The 21,059-nt window shown below is 45.2% G+C and overlaps 3 pseudogenes; all 3 read right to left on the bottom strand.

Moving 5' to 3' along the window:
• Positions 1–297: 297 nt before the first annotated feature.
• LOC116933263 lies at positions 298–9,361 on the bottom strand (annotated as a pseudogene).
• A 3,614-nt stretch (positions 9,362–12,975) lies between these two features.
• Positions 12,976–14,314, bottom strand: LOC123467390 (annotated as a pseudogene).
• A 305-nt stretch (positions 14,315–14,619) lies between these two features.
• On the bottom strand, positions 14,620–15,204 carry LOC123467388 (annotated as a pseudogene).
• Positions 15,205–21,059: the final 5,855 nt, after the last annotated feature.

The raw sequence follows: 21,059 nt of genomic DNA, 5'->3' as shown, positions 1-21,059 counted from the left end.
AAACTGTGTATTTGTATACGACTTACAGAAAAGGATTACAGAGAGTGCCCCGATTGGTTTGACTTGGATTCTCTTCATACCCTCTAGGGTGGAGCTACACGATACTTTAATGTATTGCCCTTTGTTCGAGCTCTAGTCTACAGGACGCTGTTGCTTCCGTTACATGTTATTCTACCCGACTAAAGGCTATTGATCTAGCCGTTACATCCCCAATTTTACTTCCTGATCGTCCCGATCAGCTAAACTAAGGTCTGATTAGTGGTTACGTGGTACTACTTTTGAGGAGGATTTAACCCTTCATTCAGTTTCGTCTGGAATGGTGGCCTGGTCATGGAGTTGTAAGCGACGTTCCAGAGCTTGTATCTGAGTTTCTATTTTTTGTAGGCGGCTGGCTGTTTTAGTACGGTCAGCTGCGATGGCGATTCCGGTTCCCAACGTGCATAATATCAGGATGACTATCCACTCCCACGGGTAGCGGAGGTAAGTCTGCGTGTTGTCTATGTTGAGTCTGGCGTGTTCTAGGTCGGACAGCCCGTCCATTTGGTGTACCATGCCGGTAGTCAAATCTCGCACACGGTTGTTTGTGGAGTCCGTGTGCAATCCGGTCTGCGGTGCCAATATATCGTCATTTGTGGTGATCAGTGGTCGTTGTGGCGGTCATCCGGGTGCGTTTAAGTCGGCGAGGTGTGGGGTGGTCATTGTAATCCATTGTTGGTGGGTATCCTTTCTGAAACTGGCCTGGAAGATCCAGTCGTCTGTGATGTACAGGACATGGATATCTCGAAGATGGATATCGCAGGAGTGTCAAGCGTATATGACTGCGGTCCTGTGGTCTGTCATGGACATGTCACGACAAGGCGGGTCGTGTTGGTTGTTGACAGGCCCCAACGGCGGTGTCCGAGGTAAACAGCATCTTGTCCCGTCCACGGGGACACTAACACGGTGCAGTCGTCTTGTCGTCCGGCGGTTGTCGGCTAGGAATATTGCGACGCTGCAGGTCTCTTTGTGATTTTTTCGGCTTACTGCTCGACTGATAGGGCAGATTGACTTTTTCGTCGAGCGACACGGTCCAACCATTTCAGCTGAAAGCTCAATGATCTGGTGATGTTGCGAGATATTGTGGGAGACCGACGTACTTTAGGTTTGTTGATCCATTCTTAGTTGCTCGTGCCATCCCGATGACTCTGTACAGGGTGAGTGCTCTGGTGAATTCGAAGATGGGAATATGAATGAAGAGTCTGATGCCGTTTTCGATAGCTGCCGCTGTCACCGTGGCTTCTTGGTAAGATTTCCACATGTCTCCAGCCTGTGTTGCAGGTGTTAGGGCCCAGCCGGTTGGTAGTTTGGTCTTTATTTCTGTTGTGCTGTGGAAAATAGGGCGGGGGAGATTTTTTCCATAGCGTTGCTTGCTAGACCTCCGCTCAGTCTCTCCACTAGTTATTGTAGCCACTCTATGATGATGTCTACCGCTCTGAATGCGTTGTCTATTTTATCTTGGGATTTCCAATCCCACTTTATCTCGCGAGAGAGGTTGTTAATTGTCCTTTTCGCGTTGTTCAGTTCTTTGTTGAGTGTTAGACATGACCGCTGGAGGGCGTCTGTTGCCTCTTTGCTGGCGTGCAGCTCCCACATCGTTTCGTTGATCAGTGTTGCATGGGTCTCCAAGGCGTTGACAATGGCCGTCGTATCAGTGGATAGTTTGGCGACTTGGTTGTTGACTTTGTCTAGTTCTTCTGTCGTAGACACATCGAACAGCCAATTCAAGATCTTGCCTCCGCCATCGAATAGTCCTCGTTGGTTTCTACTTTGTCTGATAGAAGCTTTTAGGCCATGGTGGTTCCTCTCTATTGTTTCTATTCTTGTCAACTCGTATACCGCTTGGTCTCGGACCATTGTTGTCAGCTGTTGCTGAGCTTTCTCGGCGTTGGATAGATTGTAGCTGAGTATGTCCTGAGATTGGGTTTTGGACGATTGGTCGTTCGTCGTTGCTGATGGTAACATACTCTGGAAATCCTTATTGCTGGAACTGCCTAATACCCCTCATAACACAATGCAGTCCGTCAGATGTCCGACAGATTTTGGGGTCGGATGTTGAGTACATCTTTTTGATATCCTCCGGACAGCCCGATATCCGATTTGGATGTTCTATGGATGTAATTTTTTTTTTTACCGCCCTCAACAGCGTCGTCGGACATTCTAAGGATATCCGAACGGGTTTACATTTGGCTATAAATATGACATGCATTGAACCTCTAATCTTGAAAAAATATTAGTGTATAACTGGACTCGAACTCGGGTCTCCCACACCAGTCGAATATTATCCCACTGTTCCAATCTATAATTATACTGTATATCATTTTCGAAGAATCAATTCGAATTGTTGTAAAACACTTGAGTTTTTTTCGATAACAAAACAATAATACCCTAATAATCAATAACAATTTTAAAATACCCTGGGAAACCCACGAAGTGTCCTAGGTGTGAGTGGACTACCTTGGCAACTAACACCAGAGCCATGTTTAGTATCCACAGACACCTAGAGACAGCCCACACACTCCGACTAGTTAAATATTGAGAATGCGGAGTGTGCGGATTTGCTGGAGATGGCCCTACACTAAAAGGACATTACCAAAGGTTACATTCCAATCACGATCCATCGCCCTCCATCCGATTTGCTGGGATATTCAGTATGGATGGCTCCAATTGTGACACTTCTGCTGCAGTGATCTCTCTAGAGGAGGTTGCTGCAACAGAAGACGAGCGTGATGAGCTATCCGTGGTGGAAATCCCAGCGATCGAGGAATCCCTTGGTAATGTCCTTTCTCCAGCAAATTTTACCGCTAGCCCTATTTTAGATCTTGGGAGGGAGTTCGCCTCCTATTTTAATACACAAAATTTTAGTTGGCTTTATGAACTCCCTCCACAAGATAATACTAACCCCACAGTTTTATCACAAGAGATTTTAGACCCTTCACCTAACCCCGAGACCTTAACCTTTGTCCCCAGCAGGCCCACCTTTACCCACGGGCAACCCGGGCGGCCGCCCGGGGTCCACAGGTTCAGGGGGGGCCACGGCAGCAAAAAAAATTTTTTTTTTAACTCAGACAAAAAAAAATGTGAATTAAAAAATGTATTCTTTTCTTTATTGATAATTTAATATGCTCGGCAAGTTATAGAAATATGTAATACAGATTTTATAAATTCAAAAAGGGTGAAAGTTCGAGCAGTACTGCAATAGCTACTTCAACATCACGGTGCCTAGGGGGTGCTAAAAGTTATCTTTAGAGCTAGAGCCCTAGAGGGCAAATTTAGAAATTATTGAAACAAAAGATCAACGCTAATGGAAAGACTCACAGTGATTAGTGATGACTAGTTCGTTGAAAGAAGCAGAGTCAATTCAAGTCAGGTTACTCAGCTAAATTCTGTTTATTGAGTGTCTGACTGTGTCTTTTAGTATGAATACAGAATCTAAAAATAAAAGGGCTTCAGGAGCCAAGAGAAGGAAGGAGTCAGCCATAAGAAGAAAAAAGTTGAACCATTTTTGACGGAAGTTCCGAAACTTTCAGTGTTTTTTCGTCCGATTAGTGCAAGCTCGCAAAATTCAAGTGAAAATGAAATTGCTTGTGTTCCCTTGGATTGCACTGTTGGAGAAATTTTATCCACCAACAACGATGTAAGTCTGCCAAATTCACCTTCATCTTTTGAACAAAGTCCAGATACTCAGGAATTGGAGACTGGCCATGCGGCCCATGCCGATTTTTCAGTAAAGCCAGTGTGTAGCTCAGTAGATCTACAAATCACTGACGAAACTTCAACTTTGACTTTATTTTCTGAAGACCCGGCAAACTGGGATAGAGAAAACGAAAATTTAATTGAACACTTGATTTTGAATCCTCCAAAGAGCAATTCGAACTTAATTTGCCGTTCTAGTTCTAGTACCAGTAGCAAGTTTGGTAACGTGGATGACACCAAAAGAAGGGAAAGATTTGTTTCAAAAGAAGTTTTTTATCGAAGACTGTTTAACGGTTCCAAAGAGGGGAGGAGGGGGGCCAATGGAGAATGGTGCCCGGGGTCCCCATCCCTATAGAGACGGCCCTGGTCCCCAGTCAGCAAAGCAATCATGGACGTAGTCACAACAGCTCAGAAGAGCAGAGCCAAAGAGAGGACGATTTTGTCAGTCTCTGGGTTCCTGCCTTCTTGAGCTGTGAGACTCTACATGACCTAGACGATGTCCTCGAACGTTGCACAGCTGACTGCCTTCCTAAAGCACAAATTTTACAAGACCCTAGCCCTGAACAACCCTGAGGAAACCCTGACAAAAGAAAAAGAAACCAAAACCGACAGATGCAGAAGGCCCGGCGAAAGATCAAGCAAAAGGCCTACGAGGCGAGGAAGATTCAGGGGCTCTTCAACATTTACCCAAGAGGAGCCGTTCGAGAGGTGCTCGAAGACCGTTCTCCCTCCTACGATGGTACTGTACAAGCTGCGGAGGAGTATCTCAAGAGGACTTACAACCGATTGAGACCATCTCCGCAGCAGTGCCAAAGGGCGAGGGAACTCTACGACACCTGCGACTGGTCCCAACCTTCAGAGGACCAGATGAACTTCCTTAATCGTGCGCCAACCCAACAAGAGCTTGAAGCTAAGCTTCGCCGGGCTACCAACACATCACCAGGGGTTGATGGCCTAGAATACCGTCATCTTACAGCCATCGACCCCAACTGCATTCTGTTGGAAACAGTTTGTAAAATAGTTTGGAAGCTAGGGATTCCTAATTGTTGGAAGACATCGCTAACTGTCCTTATTTTCAAGAAAGGAGACACTAGCGACTATTCCAACTTTAGACCAATATCCCTTCTTCCTACCATTTACAAACTGTTCTCGGGAGTAATCAGCCAGAGAATAACGGAAGTCGCTTCAGACCTTGGCTGGTTATCTCCCGAGCAAAAGGGTTTCCTCCCGGGGGTCCATGGTATTCAGGAACATACACAGCTCTTACAGACGGTTGTCGAGGAGACAAAGACCAAACGAAAGCACATGCTTATATAGCATGGCTGGACATGTGCAACGCGTTTGGATCGGTGCCTCACGCCGTTCTGAATGAGCTGTTTACATCACTTCCAATACCAGAGGACCTCCGGCGCATCCTGGTGGACATAAATTTGAGAAATCGGATAGATTTTGCCGTTGGAAAAGAATCCATCCGCATTTTCCCGACAGCAGGTGTTCGCCAGGGTGACGCTCTTAGTTCCCCTATTTTTAAACTGGCTTCTGAGCCCTCGTCAGGGCCGGAAAGTTCATTATCAACCCTGGATTTTTATTATTTGGCTCGTTTTTCTACGTGGACCGGCGGGTTGGGGGCCTAGGAACATGCCGCCTCACTGCTGATGCCGATATCTGGACCATCGCCAGGGATGCTCAGCACCTCACTTGTAGAGACCCTACAGTGAGGAACATATGCCGAGAGCAGCTCCATGACACCATCCGGCGAGGGTTCAGAAACGAGCATCCAGGAGTGTTGCCAGTTGGGGAATATCTTTCGGGATCCGTTGATGGGGGCTCTACAGGGTGAGGTACGCGGAGGCAGGGTCCAATCTTTGGACTCTTGCCCGCCAAGCTGCCAAACGACTGGGTGTGCGGATTGATGTATCCGGCGACGAAAATCTAAGAATTGTCGCCGATGACGTCTCCGTAAGCCCAGTCAAGGCAGTCCGCCTACTTCGGAAAGTAGCTCGGCAGCGCTATACCAGGGACCTAATTTCCGACAAGAGCCACCAGGGAGTAGTTGCCACTGGCTTCTCCCTGGAAGACAAGTCGAAAGACATGGCTCGCCTGGTATCCTGCCGTTCGCCCCTCTTCTTCCGAGACTGGAGATATCATCATAGGGCCCGGCTCGACATTCTTCCTCTTCGAGGGCATTCGTGGTTTTGCTCACAGGAGCAAGATACGAGTTGCCGCCGATGCGGAAAGGAAAACGAGACCGGGTTTCATGTGCTTAAACACTGTGAAGAAGGTCTCCAGCTCGCCACCAAGAGGCACAACACCATCCAAGATCTCTTGGAGTCGCTGCTAGTGAAACAGGGACACGACGTCACGATCAACAATGCCATCACCTGGCAAAGGTTAAGAACAAATGTTGAATTTCAACTATCCGGTTCCCGGGTGATGGTCGACGTCGTGGTCTGCTATGACCAACCAGGGAGTATGGAGAATGCCTACCAGCGGATATATGATAAATATTCTTCGCATGGGAGGATTCTCCCCCTGGTTGTTGGGTCTCTTGGATCATGGTACCCCAGGAACGACGAAATCCGTTCGATTCTTGGAATCAGATCCTGGGGTGCCTTCCGATTCAAGGCCCGATTGGCAGCGATCCAGGGATCAATGGATATGGTGTGTGCCCATTTCCATCATGGTGCACCAAACCCCGAAGCTGAGGATAAACCCCCTCTTCCCGTAGTAACTCCATACCCAGTAGATTAGTAGACTCTTCCCCATTTATTTTATTTATGTAATTTTAGTAATATTTTTAAATGCACCCACCCCATACATGTTTATCCCCCTTCCGGAAACCTCTCCATAAGCTAACCACTGTGCCAATCTATAATTATACTATATATCATTTTCGAAGAATGAATTCGAATTGTTGTAAACATTTGAGTGTTTTTCGATAACAAATCACCAACAGGATTTTTAAGAAGTCAAGATGATGTCGAACCTAGGTTAAACCAGAAGTGTATAGATTGCAATTAAACAATTTATGCTAAATATTTTTTAAATTTTAAACTTCAGCATGATTTATTAAGTTTAAAGTAGTTTTTTATTATTTGAAATTAAAATCCTATCATAAGTATACATGCTTTGAATATTATTAAATTCCGAATAATACTTATTTTCTGTAAGAGGAAAAATGTGGGAGGAGTTTTGGGTCCTTTGCAATGTGCGCATCCTGTGATTGGCTGTAAGTTGCCGCCGGTTACTGGCTAAGGTAAATGGCGGGATGAGGCTTTTGGAAGACTAGATGCGTAAAAGGTGGACGAAATCGGATGAGAGGACGGATGGATGAGACAGCATGTGAGCCGACGGACAGGGGCCATAAATAGGTTGACGGCCAACTAAAACGGACATTTTGGTGGGCAATAAGTGGGTTGACGGGCAGAGACTGTGAGGAGGATGGTAAACAGAGGCAACGATATGGTCGACGGGCCCCCTACAGTGGTTATCTTTGATGATCGATTGTTGATCGACGGGCAAAGAGGGGGTTGACGGGCAGAGGAGGGGGTCGACGGGCAAAGACTGTTAGGGATTACATAGCCAGAGGCAATATATCAGTTGACGGGCAACTTGGAGTGGACAGCGAGTGGGAGGACGGGCAGAGACTGTGAGTGATTCGACGGGCAAATACAGCGGAAATTTTGCCCGGCAGTGATTGGGTCGACGGGCAGAGACTGTGAGTGAGCCGACGGGCAGAGACTGTGAGTGATTCGACGGGCAGGTACAGAGATTGGGTTGACGGGCACAGACTATGAGGGGGCGGACGGGCAAGGCAACGATAGGGTCGACGGGCAACTACAGCGGGCGTTTTGGCGGACAAAGAGTGCGTCGACGGGCAGAGAGGGTGTTGACGGACAGAGGCTGTGAGTGATGTGACGGGCAAAGGCAGCAAGTAGATCGACGGGCAGAAGCAAAGAGTGGATTGACGGGCAACTACAGCGGGAAATTTGGCGGGCAGTAAGTGGGTCGACGGGCAGATACTCAGAAAAGAGAAATGAACAGAGGCAACAAAAGGATTGACGGGTCACTATACTGGGCGTTTTTGCGGATCCAGTGTTGGTTGACGGGCAGAGAGGAGCTTGACGGCCAGAGACTATTAGGGAGCTGACGGGCAACTACGGTGGGTTTTTTGTGGGCAGCGAGTGGTTTGACGAGCAGAAACTGTGATGGAGAGGGCGGGCAGGGGCAAGGACCGGGCAGCCGGTCCACTACAGCGGGCGTTTTAGTGGACAGAGATTGGGCCGATGGGCAGAGACTTTGAGGGATTAGACGGGCAGATACAGGTAGCGATTTGACGGGCTGAGACTGTGAGGGTTTAAACGGGCAGGGCAACCGATTGGGATGACGGGCACCTACAGCGGTCATTTTGGCAGGCAAAATAGGTTAACGTGCAGACTATGAGGGAGAGGACGGGCCACTAGGCGGACATCTTGGCGGGTAGAGACAGTGAACGGGTTGGCGGGCAAAAAATGGGAACGTAGAAAGCTTTAAGAGTAGACGGGCAAAAATTTAACGTTAACAGTTGGGCAGAAATAAATGGCGAAAAAAGCGTTAAAAATACGCTAGCGCCACCTATCTCCCGGCCCTGGACGGGCCCAAAGTTACTAGTTTAAAAGTAAACCATCCGGCAAATAGATAACTACTCCCCTTTTTTTCGTATTAAATGCCGAACTTAAAATAAAAATACGTTCAAGGGAAAAATTTTAACACGGTTAAGTTCTCCCCTTTTGGAAACAAATTACCAACCCTTTTGGCAATTAATAATGAAACTTAGCGATTGGTTCCAATTAATTCTAGTCGAGTTAACCGCCCAGCACCGATAAAGTGCATTCGGGGTTGAATTGAGGTGCCACTTTTTTAACCGGGGCGGTGCGGGGAAAATTTGAGGTTAACCCATGGTTGCCCCAACGCAATTTTTAAAAAATGCCGTTCTTTTGGTTTCAGAGTAAAAATCGGGGCAAGCGGGTAGAACGAGCTATTATCGAGGTTGTTATCGGATCAATCGGGTGAAACAGTCAATCGATAATGTTTTTGGCATTGATGAATCGATTGATTGCAATCGGGGTACCTTCACTGATTAAGTACCTCGATTAAACCCCAATTAAATTCGGGGAGAAGAATTTTCCACCATGAGCCACGCCTCGATGGCCCGAAATGAGAAACCCGATTGACAAAAAAGCGCCCCGATTGGCTCGAGGCCAATCCTTAAATGAAACAATTGAAAATCTTCTTGGCTGTTGGAAGGAGGTCCGTAGAATATAATTTTCGAACATCCATTGCACTTACAAGGTGACTAGCCGACGGACATCCCTGGAACTACCAATTGAGTACATAGATATCTAACGGATGTTCGGCCATGATTCGGACATCCGACGGCAGAAATGTGCTATATGGGACAGGTAATTTGGTTTTTTTCAATTAGCCACATCTTGAGTTCATTTGCTACTTTGCCTCCTTGGTTAAACGAGATGTTGGTGACGATAACCAATTCCGAATCGGAGAAGAAACGTTCTCCCATAGATTGGAATATAACGCCATGGTATGACAGCTTCACCTCGAGTGCTCCATCTATGGGTGTTGGTCTCATTGCCGCAAGTAATAGTGCCATCGACCACCAGGTGGCTGGTGTTTTTGTTATCACTTGTGCTCTTGTCTCTGCTGGGGGTGTGTGTGCTGTCATTGATAGTACCATACTGTATAGGAGTGTCGACGCCAATGCAAATCGTTTTTTGCGTTTGCGTAGTGGGTATCGTCGGTTCTGGTCGTTCTCCACACGGGTAACGGGTCCGCAACCACCCACTGCTTCTGCGGTGGGTGGTTGCGGCTCTTCGAGGGGGGTGTTGTGAATCTAACTTTCTTCTCCGTTAGTTGTTTTCTTGGGCGAGCTGGTCCTTCCGGTTGTTGTTGTGGGTCTACCGGTGTGTATCCGTCTTTGGACACCTCGTTTGTTGTTCCTTCGCTTCCCACTCTGTCCGTTGACTGTGCTTCGCCATCTGTATTTGTTGCGGGTTGGGTGAGGTCGACAAAGCTTTTGAGGCGTTTTACATGTATCACCTCGGTCTTTTTGCTGTTACTGAGTTGGACTTCATAGTTAAGTGGGGTTATCTGTCGTACTATGTTGTACGGGCCGTGCCAACGGTGGAGTAGTTTTTCGGCGAGCCCTACTTTTCTTATAGGCCTGTAGACTAGCACCTGTTGTGTCGGGTGGAATTTTTCTCCTTCTCGGCGGTGTGTGTCGTAGTGTTGTTTGTACTTCCGTTGTGCCCGTTGGCTCCGGTCATCCACTTCCGCGAATGCTCTCTGAAGGTTTCCGAGCATCCATATCTCGTATTTATCCGGTCCTCCGGCTTCCACTGGCACTAGCTCATGGGGATCTGGGGTCGCCCCTAAGATGGTTTCCACTGGGAGTACGGGGTGCCCGGCGTGCATTAAAAAGAAAGGGGAGTTGCCGGTCGTTTCCTGTCTGCTCGTGCTGTATGCGAACCGTACAAATGGCAGTGTGGCATCCCAATCTTTGTGATCCTTGCTCACGTACAAGGACAACATGTCAGCCTAGGTGTGGTTTAGTCTCTCTACTAGTCCGTTTGCTTGTGGGGGGTAGGCTGTGGTGGTCTGGTGATTGGTCTCCATGGCTGCAGGTACTCGTTGCATCATGAACGCGACGAAACATTTTCCTTGGTCTGTCGTCAGCTTCCTGGGGGCTTCGTGTCGTAGCAGAATCTCCTTCACGAAGAACTCTGCTACCTGTTCTGCTCCGGCGACCGGAAGAGCTACCGCTTCTGCCCACTTGGTGACGTAGTCAACCGCTGCAATTATGTAGCGATTGCCTAGCAATGAGGTGGGAAGGGCCCAAGGATATCCATTCCTACGCGGTCCCGTGGTTTTTCTACTTTTGTCAGCTCCAGGAATCCGGGTGTTTTCCTGTATTGGTCTTTCTTTCGTGACTGACAGTCTGGGCAGGCCTTAATGTAGTTTTCTATATCTCGGGGGATCCCGTGCCAGTAGTAGCGTTGTGTGACTCTGTCGTAGGTGCGTGTCTCTCCGAGGTGTACGGATGTGACGTCGTCGTGGCAGGCTTGTAGGAATGTGGTCTTCAGGTCTTTTGGTATGCAGAGTTGCAGTTCGACGTCCATTTCTCCTTCTTTCGTTATTTGCATACGATGCAGAAGGCCATTCTCGATCGTATAGTTGACCGTTTCCTTCCCGTTTTCTGCGTTTCTAAACACGTATGCCCATTCAGCTTGCTGGCCTCTGGTCAGTTCTTCTCGGTTGTCTTGCGTCATTACGCCGACCGTGTTGACGTGTCCCGCCCACGTGTTGTCGGGGGTCTCGTCGTCTTCGCTCACGGGCTAACGGGATACCACTCGCGATACTCACGGGTGTCCGCGTCCTGGTGTAGCCTGCCGTCTTTGTGAGCTATTACGTACTTGTACTCGGAGATTGTCATGTCCTATCTGGCTAACCTGCCTGCAAGTTCCGTTTTTGATTGGAGCCAGCATAGTGCGTGGTGGTCTGTGACGATTCTTATTGGGCATCCGAAGATGAACTGTCGGAATTTCTTGATCGCCCAAATGAGGGCCAGGCATTCTTTTTCTGTTATGGAGTAGTTCTGCTCACAACGTGACATTAAACGGCTTGCAAATGCCAGGGGTCTCTCCGCACTATCCTCTTTTTTGATTAGGACTGCTCCGATGCCGTAGCCGCAGGCGTCTGGGTGTATTTTGAATTCGGCCGTCATGTCCGGGTATGCTAGTGTGGCTGCGTCTGCTAGCATCTGTTTCAGCTTGTCAAAGCGCTCTTGGTGTGTTAACGTCCAGATGAACAGCGACTTTTCTTTGGCTAGGTCAAACAGGGGTTTCGCTACCTCGGCGAATCCTGGTATGTGTCTCCTGTAGTATGAGCATAGCCCGAGAAAGCTTTTGATGAATTGACTTTTTCCGCTCTGCTTGCTGTGGTTGGTGGTGTATGGAAGTTTTGCACGGCTCTCGCTTTTACGAGGTCAGGGTCGATTCCGTCGGCGTTGATCTTGTAGCCCAGTGATATGATTGCTGATTCACCGAAATGACCTTTCGCGAGTTTGAGTTTCACGTTTGCTTTGCGTAGTGCGGCGAGGACTATTCTGAATCATCGAATGTGTTCTTTTGTGTCTCCTGCGTATACGATGATGTCGTCAAGGTATACGAGGCAAGAGGTCCATCGCAGCCCTCCTAGTACCGTGTCCATGGTCCACTGGAACGTGCTTTGGGCTGTGCAGAGACCGAACGGCATGACGAGGAAACGGTAGGATCCATCTGCGGTGGTGAAGGCTGTCTTTTCTTTGTCTTCTTTCTTCGTGGGTATTTGCCAGTACCCACTTTCGAAGTCCATTACTGAGAATATCTTGGCTCCATGTAGCCTGGTCAACGCTCCGTCTATGTTGGGCATGGGTTATACACTAAATATTGTAACACTGTTCAATGGGTGGAAATCAAGGCAAAATCTTCAGCTTCCATCCTTCTTTTGTATCAATAGGGTCCTCGCGCTCCATGGCCCGGTGGCTTCTTCTATCACGCCTTTCTTCAGCATGTCCAGTGCCAGTTATCTGTGGATGGCTTGTTCCTAACACGACGCCGGGCGTTGGGTCTGGTAAATGGGTCTGGCATTGGGTGTTAGCTGGATTTCATGTTCTGCGACGTTGCAACTTCCTAGTCGCTCGCCTTCTCTCGCGAAACAGTCAGTGTTGTCTCGTAGCGTGTCCTCAAACTCCTTTCTCTCCTCTGCTGGAAGCTCCTGGTTTATGCTTGGTGTGAAGTAAAGAATATTTGTGGTTCCTTTTTCCAGCTCGGTGTTTAATGTTCTGAATCCGTTGGCTCTGCCTGTGGCATCTATTTCTCTGCCTATTCCCGCCACTTCGGTTCTGTTTCCTAGTACCATTTTCTTGTGGATATAAAATGATCTGTTTTCCAGGTTTGTCATCATGTCCCATACCGTTGGTCGGTCGCCTGGCATGAGGGTTCCTGGTGTCGGTCCTGTTGTGCGGTTGGTTGCTGGTTCTATCATCCAGGGGCGACCGTCCAATAATGGTTTTGTCACTTCGGTTTGTTCTATCTCCATGGCAGCCATGGACCTTGCTGGGATTCTTGCCCCGCTTTTCGCTGTTTTCTTTGTGGCCGGTGTTGGTGTTTGGTCTTCGATTACCATTCGTACTGGTAGTTCACCGAATCACATCTTTGGTTTTCCCGTGCCGTATTCGATCTCCAGTTTTGTAAAACGTCTCCGCACGTCGTTGCCTAGGAGTAGGTTGATCCCTCGCATCTCCAGTACTAGCACCTTCACCTGGATTATTGTCGTCCCAACGGTTATTGTCAGCTCCACTCTTCCTAGGAGGGGGGGGGGGGTGTCCGCTGTCCATTTACCATTACGATTTGTGGGCCGCCCCAGGTAATGAGTTCTAGGGTCATTTCTGCTGTTAGTTTGGGAGATATGATCGATACTGCTGCTCCTGTATGGATTATCGCTTCGGTCTTCTTTATCGTGTCGTTTGTTCCAATTGTCACTTCTTCTGCCAGCAGTTGTCCCGCGTCGATTTGTAGCAGGGGTATCTCCTTGTCATCTTCTTCGTCCGATGTGCTGATCATTGCGACGGCCGAGTTGTTACGTCTGTCGTCGTCTTCTTTCTTTTTCGGGCACTATCTCTTAATGTGCCTCTCACCTTTGCAGTAGAAACAGATCAGCCGTCCATCTGCTGTCCTTTGTGGGGGTGTTGCTTGTCCGTTCTAGAATTGTGTTGTCCCGTTGTCTGCTCGAATTCTGTCCTTCCTTCCTCCCCGTTTCTACATCGCGACTATTTTTCCTTGTAGTTGTTGCACTAATTCTAGCAGCTGTTTGAGTGAGGGCTCCTCGTTGTCTCTGCTGGGTTGTTGTTCTCTATTGCTGCTGCGACTCTTGTTTCCTCTTCTTTCTCCCTTTCTTCTGCTAGCATGTGGACGGCCCATCCTTTGTTGCATGCTAGTTCAGCTGCTTCGGTGTTTCTGCTTACCATTGCTAGAAATTCGGTGCAAGTTTTGGGTTTTAGGACCCAGATTTTCACCACTAATGTAGGTTTTAGTCCTTCGTAGCGGTGGTGCAGTTTTGCTTCTTCGAACATGTTCGGGTCCATCAATCAGCATAAGTTGATTATCTTGTAGTAATATTCGGCGGCGGGTTCGTTTATGCCTTGTTTGCGGTTCTGTAGTCTCCTTTCTTGATATCCGGCATAGCTGTCTTGTAGGAATTCTGTTATGAAGATGGAACGCATTCCGCTTTTCCCCGGTGTTCTGGCCTGTTGTTTGGTGGCTGCTACAGCCACAGTGTCTCTTCACCCGTTGGGTGGTGTCAGGCATTGGAACCACTGTCTTGCTGGTCCTTCGAGGTAAATGCCGAAGTTTGCTCGTGTGTCTGCGTCGGTCAACCGGTTGTAGTCTGCTAGCACCTCGTATCGATCCATCCAGTCGGCAGCGTCTTCTCCTCCTTTGCCCGGGAAGACAGGGGGTGCCTTGAACTTGAGAAGTCCGGCGGCCATGTTTGTCGTCGGGGGCTCTAAGCTGTTGGTAGGGGCGGGTGTCGTGTGTGTTGTGTGGGGTGTTGGGGTGACGGTCTTCCTGTTGTTAGTGTGTTTGCTGGTGTCGGGTTATTTTCCGGCTGCGTTTGTGTCAGAGTTCGGTTTCCTGTTGCTTTTCTGATGATTGGTGTTGTATAGTTGAAGCTTGTGAGCAGGCCAACTGTACCCTCGGCGTCATATGATTCCTTGTCGGACTCTGACGAAAGCTGTCTGTAGCTTAGGTCGGCGTCACCTGTCGCTGGATGGTATTCAGCCGTCCTTTCGTTCTATAGCTCGTCCTCGTCTCTTTCGTCTTCCGGTTGAAACTCCGCGTTCAGTACTGGGGAAAAAAAGGTCTTGATCTGCGAATAATTTGTTTTCTTGGGATACTGTTTGGCTATGGGGCTGAGTTTCTCCTTGCGGGTGTCCTGTGAGGTCCGAGGTGTCGCACGTCAAAGATAGTCGGGATCCTTGGCTTGAGCGGTCTCCTTCTTCGTCTGCGGGCCTTCTCGGTGTTAGTTGTCTGGTGGATGTCTGTGGTGACTCCCACGTGCGTTCTAGTTGACTCCGATCTGCGAATCCGCTGTCTTGTCCTTGTGATCTTCCACTTTGATGCTGTGCCTCTGGGCTGCTCTTGCGTCGGTTTCTGCGCTCGCTGCTGCTCCTTGGTTGTTGGGCGGCTGTCTCTTGCCAGCCTGGCTGTTGAAACCGTACTTGCGCCTTGGGCTCTCTTCAGCTGTGATTCTAATATCTACCTCTTCTTCTTCTACGCTTCTGTTCGGTATCTTGTTTCTTTTTGTCACCAGCGGTAACGGTGGTGACGCTGCGATACCTTGTACTCGCTTGCTGCTCCTATTCTCCTGTCCACTCATTCATTTCCCTCTTTCTCTCGCCTTCATTCGCTGGGTTCCTTCTATTCAATCAGGAAGTCGCGTCCGTAACCTTATGTCTTAGTAATTTAAGGTGCGAGACCAGCTGAGTTTCTTGCAAAGGTCTCTAAACGAGACGTGCCTCTTCCTGACCAATTAGACAAGCCCAGGATGTTTTTTATATAGAAGTTTGTTTTGGCTTACCGTTTGAATCTCCGCCATGTAACGAAGGGGTGAGAGTAAACTGTGTATTTGTATACGACTTGCAGAAAGGGATTACAGAGACTGCCCCGAGCGGTTTGACTTGTATTCCCTTTATACCCTCTCGGGCGGAACTACACGATACTTTAATGTATTGCCCTTTGTTCGAGCGCTAGTCTACAGGACGCTGTTGCTTCCGTTACTTGTTATTCTACCCGGCTAAAAGCTATTGATCTAGCCGTTACAATATTAAATGTAAGCTCACTTTTGTTTTCAGTGAGAAATTTTTTCTCAATTTACAACGGAATTCTCGAACTACTCCGGAAAACATAGTCATATACAATAATAGTAATATCTAAGTTGTTTAAGCGTCTGACTGGTGATTTTGATGAATATTGGTCCAGAGTTCTATTCCGGCTAGCAATGCAATAATAATAATTTCATTTAACAAGCAATCAAGCTACGGTTTTGTTATAATACAGTCATGCTTGCAAGTTTCTTTAGCAGGCAAATGGGTCTATGTCCTTTCATTTTGTTTGGACGGAAGGGATACTATGGTGCCTACCATACCCTCGTTTTCTTTCCATTCTTCTCTTCCTCTACGTTTCAGTAAATTTTTCTACTTTTAATGTTGCACCTTTTTCGCGGGTTGCAAAGAAAGAGAAATAGGAATAGCATAAAGGGGTACGGTAGGCACCCAGGCCCACCTTTACCCACGGGCAACCCGGGCGGCCGCCCGGGGTCCACAGGTTCAGGGGGGGCCACGGCAGCAAAAAAAATTTTTTTTTAACTCAGACAAAAAAAAGTGTGAATTAAAAAATGTATTCTTTTCTTTATTGATAATTTAATATGCTCGGCAAGTTATAGAAATATGTAATACAGATTTTATAAATTCAAAAAGGGTGAAAGTTCGAGCAGTACTGCAATAGCTACTTCAACATCAGGGTGCCTAGGGGGTGCTAAAAGTTATCTTTAGAGCTAGAGCCCTAGAGGGCAAATTTAGAAATTATTGAAACAAAAGATCAACGCTAATGGGAAGACTCACAGTGATTAGTGATGACTAGTTCGTTGAAAGAAGCAGAGTCAATTCGAGTCAGGTTACTCAGCTAAATTCTGTTTATTGAGTGTCTGACTGTGTCTTTTAGTATGAATACAGAATCTAAAAATAAAAGGGCTTCAGGAGCCAAGAGAAGGAAGGAGTCAGCCATAAGAAGAAAAAAGTTGAACCATTTTTGACGGAAGTTCCGAAACTTTCAGTGTTTTTTCGTCCGATTAGTGCAAGCTCGCAAAATTCAAGTGAAAATGAAATTGCTTGTGTTCCCTTGGATTGCACTGTTGGAGAAATTTTATCCACCAACAACGATGTAAGTCTGCCAAATTCACCTTCATCTTTTGAACAAAGTCCAGATACTCAGGAATTGGAGACTGGCCATGCGGCCCATGCCGATTTTTCAGTAAAGCCAGTGTGTAGCTCAGTAGATCTACAAATCACTGACGAAACTTCAACTTTGACTTTATTTTCTGAAGACCCGGCAAACTGGGATAGAGAAAACGAAAATTTAATTGAACACTTGATTTTGAATCCTCCAAAGAGCAATTCGAACTTAATTTGCCGTTCTAGTTCTAGTACCAGTAGCAAGTTTGGTAACGTGGATGACACCAAAAGAAGGGAAAGATTTGTTTCAAAAGAAGTTTTTTATCGAAGACTGGTTAACGGTTCCAAAGAGGGGAGGGGGGGGGGCCAATGGAGAATGGTGCCCGGGGTCCCCATCCCTATAGAGACGGCCCTGTAGGCACCAAACTATCCCCTCCATCAAAAAGAAATAGAAGGATACCCATATAGCACATTTCAGCCGTCGGATGTCCGAATCATGGCCGAACATCCGTTAGATATCTATGTACTCAATGGGTAGTTCCAGGGATGTCCGTCGGCTAGTCACCTTGGAAGTGCAATGGATGTGCGAAAATTATATTCTACGGACCTCCTTCCAACAGCCAAAAAGATTTTCAATTGTTTCATTTAAGGATCGGCCTCGAGCCAATCGGGGCGCTTTTTTGCAAATCGGGTTTCTCATTTCGGGCCAAGGAGGCGTGGCTCAGGGTGGAAAATTCTTCTCCCCGAATTCAATTGGGGTTTGCAATCAATTGGATTGCAATCAATCGATTCATCAATGCAAAAAACATTATCGATTGACCCGATCTATCCGATAACAACCCCGATAATAGCTCGTTCTACCCGCTTGCCCCGATTTTTACTCTGAAACCGAAAGAACGGCATTTTTTTTATTGCTTCGGGGCAACGGGTTAACCTCAAATTTTTTCCCGCACCGCCCCGGTTGAAAAAATGGCACCTCATTTCAACCCCGAATGCACTTTATCGGTGCGGGGCGGTTAACTCGATTAGAACTAATTTGGGGCCGATCATTAAGTTTCATTATTAATTGTAAAAATTTCTTGAGAGGGGGAAAACTTAACCGTGTTCAAATTTTTCCCTTGAACGTATTTTTATTTGAAGTCCAGCATTTAAAATGAAAAATTTAAAAAATAAAGGAGTAATGATCTATTTGCCGGATGGTTTATTTTAAAATTTATTACAAAAATGAATAAAATATATGAAAGTCGTGAGTTTGTTTGCACAAGCTTTCCGTTTAGCTTATGGGAACCAAGCCATTGAAAATTAACTCACAGAAAATAAATATTATTCGGCATCTAATAATATTAAAAGCAAGTATACTTATGATAGGATTATAATTTCAAATAATAAAAAACTACTTTAAACTTAATAAATCATGCTGAAGTTTAAAATTAAAAAATATTTAGCATAAATTGTTTAATTTCAATTTATACACCTCTGGTTTAACCTAAGTTCGACATCATCTTGACTTTTTAAAAATCCTGTATGTGATTTGTTATCGAAAAAGCTCAAGTGTTTTACAACAATTCGATTGTATTGTTCGAAAATGATACATAATATATCTGTAGATTGGCACAGTGGAATAAGATTCGACTGTGATGCGGGAGACCCGAGTTCGAATCCTGGTATAGCCTAATGTTTTTTCATGAATAGATGTCCAATACATGTCTTATTTATAGCCAAATGAAAGCCCGCTCGGATATCCTTAGAATGTCTGACGGCGCTGTTTAGGGCGGTCAAAACCAAAAAAAAATACATCCGTAGGACATCCAAATCGGATATCGGGCTGTCCGGAGGATATCAAAAAGATGTACTCAACATCCGACCCCGACATCTGTCGGACATCCGACGGACTGCCTTGTGTTATGTGGGTATAGACCCATTTGCCTGCTAAAGAAACTTGCAAGCATGACTGTATACATTTAAATTTAAATGTTGGAATTCTTAATGTTGGACCAATGTCGTTTTGCGCCGTTATTGGCTGCAAATCTGGATCGCACATCGACCTGGGTCATTTCCAACTTGATTCGCCAAACCTATTACGTGTCTACTCTGCAAACATTAAAATTGTTTTTTGGTAAAATATCGGCGAGCTTTTATTTAACTATATTGGCATATAATAAATGGTTTAAGCATGACATTTCAAGTTGAAAACGACCTGGGCCGATGTGTGATTCGCGGTGTTCTGTCGAATAAGAAAAACTTGATTCGTTTTGTTAACGAATACGAATACAAATAACGAATAACGAATAAAAAGGACGTTTTATTCGCGAATACGAATAATATTCGAATAACGAATAACAAATAAATTTTCGAATAAAAATGGAATTAAGGCCATTAAAAATAGAAAATATTTGTACTAAACAGAAATCCAAATGAGATTTTTTGCCGAACAAAAATAAAATTACTTGTTCGAAATTGTATTCGAAATTATACAATTTGGAGTAACAACGAATAAGAATAAAGAATACGAATAAGGAAAATTTTTATTCGACGAATAACGAAGAAATATTGGAATTTTTGCGTTATTCTATTCGAAATTTTATTCGAAAGTGTTATTATTGTAGGATTTCAGGACAGAATAAAGAAATCCTAGTAGTGCCGTTAGGATGAATAAATATCCTTTAAAATACGTCAGTGTGCTGTTTGGGGAGAGCAATTGCCAGGAACTCTCTAACCCAGCCATCTCTAACAGCCTGCTGCGATTCAGAAGAAATGCCCTTGTATGCACCAAGGGCCTCCAAGTGGTTTTGATAACTTTTGGTTTCGACCAAATAGATGAATATGTCTGGGGGAGAAATTTTGGGAACAATTAGGCAACAATCTAATCCGTGTTTCCACATGGATTTGGGAATTGAATAGGGACACTCACTGTTTAACAATTTTAACTTATCTAACAAACGAGTTTTCGCATCACTTACGAGTCCATTTGCATACTTGGAACACATAGTTTTACACTAACACAAAAAACAAAGTGATGATTAAAGTGAAACGAAACACTAACTCTTTCAGCGAAACTTTTAAATTTATTCATATTTCGCACAATAACAAAATACAGTCATAGCAGACAGAATCGGCCGTCGAATGCTGTGTTGCGCGGTCAAATCAAATGCGGAAAAAGATGTCGAACAGCCCTATAGCCACAAGTTAGCTATGGGCCGTTATAGTTACAAATTAGCTATTTTAGTATTTTGGATGCAATGATTCTGGTTTAATCAAGAAAAAAGTTGTGTCCTCAACGCCCCTCGTACATCGTTGTTTTGAGTCTGCATGCTCGTGTTATACAACTAGACCACATTTGAAGACATTTGATATATACTATACGAAAATTTTCGATTTAAATGACGGTACAGTTCATAGGGTGCCGAATAATTTTGTTTGAAAACTTTGGATAGATTTGGAAAGACTAGATTTTTTTATCTACATTTTTTATCCTACAATTAATATGCATTTATTTTTTAAGGTTTTACAGACATGTTTTTTTTTATGTTAATATTTTTAAGCAAAAAATACGAACAAAAAAATGTTAAAAAATAAAAAAAAATATGAAAAATATAAAATATATTACAAAATTAAAAATTCGCAATAGTTATACCAAATATATTGAAATTCTAATACGGGCGCAGTTATAATCCTAACGGAAATAGGTAAAATAGAAGAACCCTACCAGAAAATAAGATTGTCGCCGAAAAATTGGGTTTTTTTACAAAATTTTGATATGGATCCAACATATGCCTTCCCACTGTAACAGGTAATAGATGGCGCAGGTCAACAGTAACATTACATCAAAGCTTATCGTATTCAAGAATCGAAATTTTAAAAATTTCGGCTCGTGTGGGTCGGGTTTTTCGGTAAGCCCCACAATATTTATTTTTTTTCGAATCGTCAATGACGGTCTAGGAATCAAAAATTTTAATATTCGTAAATTTTATTCGTTATTCTTTTTTTTTTTTTTTGTTCTTTTTGTTTTATTTTGTGATATGTGAAACGAGAAACGACTAACATTTTCTGTTATCCCACTATTGCATTGTACCGAAAGTGGTAGCAATATTGCTAAGGCATTATGACATGTGGTAGAGAATCTAGGGTTCTGAAGTTCAAGTCCCGGCGCTGATTTTCTTTTATTTAACAGTGAATTAAATTTTGGGCTTCATTTGCTGAAGAAAATGTACCTTTTTAATTATTTAAGGGTTAGTAGAGTTTTTTTTTATAGAAAGCATGGAAAAAATGTAAAAAAATATCT

Source organism: Daphnia magna, unplaced genomic scaffold (assembly GCF_020631705.1).
Source record: "Daphnia magna isolate NIES unplaced genomic scaffold, ASM2063170v1.1 Dm_contigs181, whole genome shotgun sequence".
Lineage (NCBI taxonomy): Eukaryota > Metazoa > Arthropoda > Branchiopoda > Diplostraca > Daphniidae > Daphnia > Daphnia magna.
The sequence above is the reverse complement of the archived record's forward strand: the minus strand, read 5'-3'. Positions and strand labels throughout refer to the sequence as shown.